This window comes from Ursus americanus, chromosome 7, assembly GCF_024610735.1.
Source record: "Ursus americanus isolate L20-20 chromosome 7, mUrsAme1.1.p, whole genome shotgun sequence".
Lineage (NCBI taxonomy): Eukaryota > Metazoa > Chordata > Mammalia > Carnivora > Ursidae > Ursus > Ursus americanus.
In genome coordinates this window covers 57,013,779-57,018,511 of record NC_142133.1, presented here as the reverse complement: position 1 = coordinate 57,018,511, position 4,733 = coordinate 57,013,779, and positions in this window count along the sequence as shown.

The following is a 4,733-nucleotide window of genomic DNA, read 5'->3' as shown; positions in this document are numbered from 1 at the left end:
TGTCCTAAATTGCTCATTAATTTTCATCTAGAGATAAAGAAAGAAAAATGTTAGGAAAGCAGAAAATAAATATCGTTAGATAAGAAACTATGAAACGAGGGGCGCCTGGGTGGCACAGCGGTTAAGCGTCTGCCTTCGGCTCAGGGCGTGATCCCGGCGTTATGGGATCGAGCCCCACATCAGGCTCCTCTGCTGGGAGCCTGCTTCTTCCTCTCCCACTCCCCCTGCTTGTGTTCCCTCTCTCGCTGGCTGTCTCTATCTCTGTCGAATAAATAAATAAAATCTTTAAAAAAAAAAAAAAAGAAACTATGAAACGAAATCAGATTCGTACATATAGTATCATGGTCTTCCAAATAGTACTTAACTATGATGGCGATGTGCAACGTGTAGTCTTGGTTTAATGATTGTTTTATAGTCGAGAATCTCTCACTTATAATGAAAAACAGATGTAGTTTGAGGACCTTCAAATTTCTTTGAGAAATCTTTGTAGGGTTTATTTCATAAAAATTAAATCAATTAAATGCCATGCAAACTTCTTTTTTTATACATAAATGAAAAATTGTATAATTTATAGTTCATTTTTTTAAAGAGTTTATTTTTGGGGCGCCTGGGTGGCTCAGTCAGTTAACCACCTGCCTTCGGCTCAGGTCATGATCTCAGGGTTCTGGGATCGAGCCCCGTGTTGGGCTCCTTGCTCAGCGGGGAGTCTGCTTCTCTCTCTCTCATTCTCTCTCACTCTTGCTCTCACTCTCTCTCAAGTAAATAAAATAAAATAAAAGATTTTATTTTTAAGTAATCTCTGCACCCAACGTGGGGCTCGAACTTACAACCCCAAGATCAAGAGTTGCATGCTCTACTGACTGAGCCAGACAGACACCCCTTTAGTTCGATTTTGATAGAGTTTTACAAATTTAGCATCTTTATTGTAAAAATACTACAGTCAGTAACAAAAAACTGAAAATGAGGAAAACTATAATCTCATTATACTAACAAGATAACATTCACTCTTCAGAGTGAAAAAACAAAATTATAATCAAACTCTATTTACAATATTCTAATTTCTGCTAAGTTATATAATTACCAGATATTTATTTGCTGTTCTGATCTTGGGTTGAGATGAATACAAAGACTTTTGAGTGTGGCCTCCAGACCTAATATGAAGGCAACCAGTAGTACACTGCAGTGGCTTACGACAATTTTTGTGTAGGTAAGTTACATAGTGTTCACACTTAATTAATTATAACACATTTCTTTCCAGAGATTTATGAAAGCAAAATTGTTTGGGCTGGGAACACATAGGAATTCATAGGCTTTTTTTTCTTTAGCTATAGGAAACAATTATCTAGAAAACAATACTTGATCGATGGAACATTTAGGAAATTGAGCCTGCCGTACAGGTGTACTTGGCTGGGGCTGCTGTTGCTCATGTGCTCGCTGTTCTGAGCAGACACCGACAGCACAGTCACTGAACTAACGTGCCGGGGCCAGGTCGGAGGTGAGACAGACAGGCCGAGTGGGGAAGCAATGACAGCTTTAGTTCAATGACAAACGAAGTCAAAGGGAAAGGAATTGACTTATTAAAACCTTTTTTTTCCATGTAAAAAAAAAGGACAGATATATTTTTATCTATTGACTATATCAAATTATATAAAATTATAGCCAGAATTTTATTAAATCATGTATATAACATCTGTCTGTAATTTCACGTTGGTAAATTTTATAGAATTGGATTTTTCTAGGATTTCTTTCTTTCTTTCTTTCTTTCTTTCTTTCTTTCTTTCTTTCTTTTTCTTCTTCTTCTTCTTCTTCTTCTTCATCTTCTTCTTCTTCTTCTTTACAAATCTGCTTCTAAAGCTATATAAATGGATGTTGTGCCTTGTGTGAGTTGAGTAATATGATGAGTTAATGCTTACTGGACACTGACTGTCTGATGGTGTCGTAAGTGCTTTATATGTTTGTACCAACCTAATCTTCATAGCAGTCCTAAGGAGCAGGTGATATTATTAACCCTATTTTATGATGCTCAGGGCGGTTAAGTGTCTTCTCCAAGATCACACAGCTAGTAAGTGGAACAATGGGGTTTGAACCCAAGCACTCAGAGCTCTAAAGCTCATGCTGTGAACCATTGGAGGGTACTGTCTCTTCACAGGAAAAGGATGTTGTAGAATATTCTTAATGCCAAATGCAAAGCAACAATTGTATCTTGGAATTTTTTTATAGGTCATTCACTCCGTCCGGAGAAGCTTTCTTAAATCACCCTTGCCATAATTCACCTGACAATGCTAGGCTTCCAGGGCACAGCATCTGCGTGCAGAATGATTTCTCTGCCTAGCAAGGGTTTTTACATCAGCATGGGTATAACAGAAATCAACACAAATGCTTCCAGGGCTAAAGAATCTAAGCCACAAAGCAGGATTAAAGGAGGCTCTTTTCTGGGTTAACTTTTGGATGAGATAAAACTTTTGAAAGGGGTTTAGGGAAAACACATATGTTTTTCTGTTTTTTGTTTTTAACACCAGAAAAGAAATGATTTCACTGATTATATTAACACGGAATGAAAAGAAGTTTTAATGAGGAACCTAAACATTAGTTGACAGTATCACATATATAACTATAAGCCTCAATAATAACTTCCTTTTCGGGCAGAATGAAGTTAATAAATCTGCTCTAATCTGTTATGTTGGCACTAGTTAGATTACTTTTAGAGGAGGAAGTTGGAGGATATGCTGAAATGAGATAAAAGGAAAAATAAAACATAAGCAGCTTAATCGAATGAAGGTTTCCTTCCTTCCAAATGGCACATCCGAAACTGCTATTCACTAAGCGCTTGCTGTGATATGGGAAAAGCAAGCACGATGCTGGGAAGGGAGACATTTTAAGGTATTAATCTTGATATTTATCTCTGAAATATGTCCTATATAATACATGCCAGTCAGAAATATTACTTTTTAAAAAAATTACAGCTGCAAAGGCAGTGCTCCATAAACATTATGTTGTATTTGGAATTTTTCTATGTGCATTTTGGAGCATTTTACTGCCCCTAAGAGAACAATTTGTATGTTTTGTCTATTACCGTCAGCCCTGCAATACATAGAGCTATTTTTCTCCTTCGAGAAAAATGAGTTCAAAGGAAAATATTCATAAAAGAGTATTCATAACCTTGGCATCAAAAAAAAAATCATGAGTCTGTTATTGTAGCTTGAGGGTTGTGGCTGGAAGAGAAAAATGGGAGAATGTTTTTAGATGGTGAAGCAGTTGTCATAAGAACAAAGCAGCCCATGTTTTCAGCTCCAGCTCTGACTCCTTGAACTGTTTATTTCATGGACCTTCTTTCTCTCATCAAAGAGGTACATTCATTATGGTGCTGCAGCAAAATCATGCGAAAATTGAAGATTTGCTCAATCAATTTGGCCCAGCTGAAAATAATTACTTCTTATAAAGGAGGGATGGACAAGACACAAGACACTTCCATTTCTCTAACGTACAGAGGGCCCGGCATGAGGCTCGCTCATGGTATATTCTGCTGAAAATGAAATCTCAGTTTCTTTGCAACCCCTAAATGTGAGGAATGAAGGGCAGAGAGAGAAGATGCGGGACAACAGTATTTACAGCAGCCATAGTAATCGAAAGCAATACCGACATAGGAATTTGGGGAAATTGCTTCAATTTGCCGTTCGTGAAGGTATGGGGGCTGTGTTTTCATAGCCAGCCTTCCCACCAGCTTCTGGCTTCAAAGATGAATATGCAAAAGATTGAGGTTTCATTTTGAGTTTCAGGGCCACTTTCTGTGCAGTCTGAAAGTCAAAAAGTAGTTTTGAAGTGGTTTAACTGCCTCCCCTTACTTCTTCTGTCTCACTTCTTTGACTTCTATGAGACATGTCTCTCAGCCTTCAAATAGCTGAGCTCCTGCTTTGTCTCAAGGGGCAGGGACCACTGCATCAGGTGGCCGCCATGTTTCATGGAAGGGCTGAGATGGAGAGGAGAGGTCGTTAGCTAGTTGAGCCAGCAGGGTGGTAGCAGGATACCCCTCAAATCCTCCTAAACTTGAAAATTGGCCCCAGGATCCTGGCACAACTTTCAGCAGCAATACTTGCTGGCAGTTTGGAAGGGAGCTGAGATGAAAGCAGCTGTCTGTCGTGGCTGTAGCCCTCAGCCTGGATTTGGTTGGCTGTGCTCACGCAATGTGAAGTCATCTCACTGCTCTCAGATTTCAAAGGCAGCACATGGAATGGAGCCCACTCTCCCGACATAGCCACATTTGCCAGTGGAGAGTTTAGACCATTCTTTTGAGGATAAATATTAAGACCGCAAAATTGCCAAGAAGAGAAAAAAGGAAAGATTCCAAAGGTACCATAAAAAAAATCAATTTATAAATGGAAGACTTATAAAAGGCTCTGAAAACTTTATTCTCCTTTATTTACGGAGCACTGTGGGGTCCAGGAAGTCCTTGGCATTCAAGGATTTAACCGTTTGTGGTTTCGACTAACAAAGAATGACATGCAGTAAATTATCCGAGCTGAGAGATAGGTGCGTGGAGAAGTGAATGAGTTTAGCTGACTGGGGCCATCAGCTTCACTGTTGTTCTGTAGTGATCCTTGGAGTAACACTCAGGAAGTGATGAAACCCATTTGTTTCCTAAAAAGGACCCCTCCCTGCCTCCTAAGCCAATCTTTCTTGCTAGAGGTGCAATTAAGGAGGTCTAGGAAAATGATGGCGACACAGGGTAGCTGTGA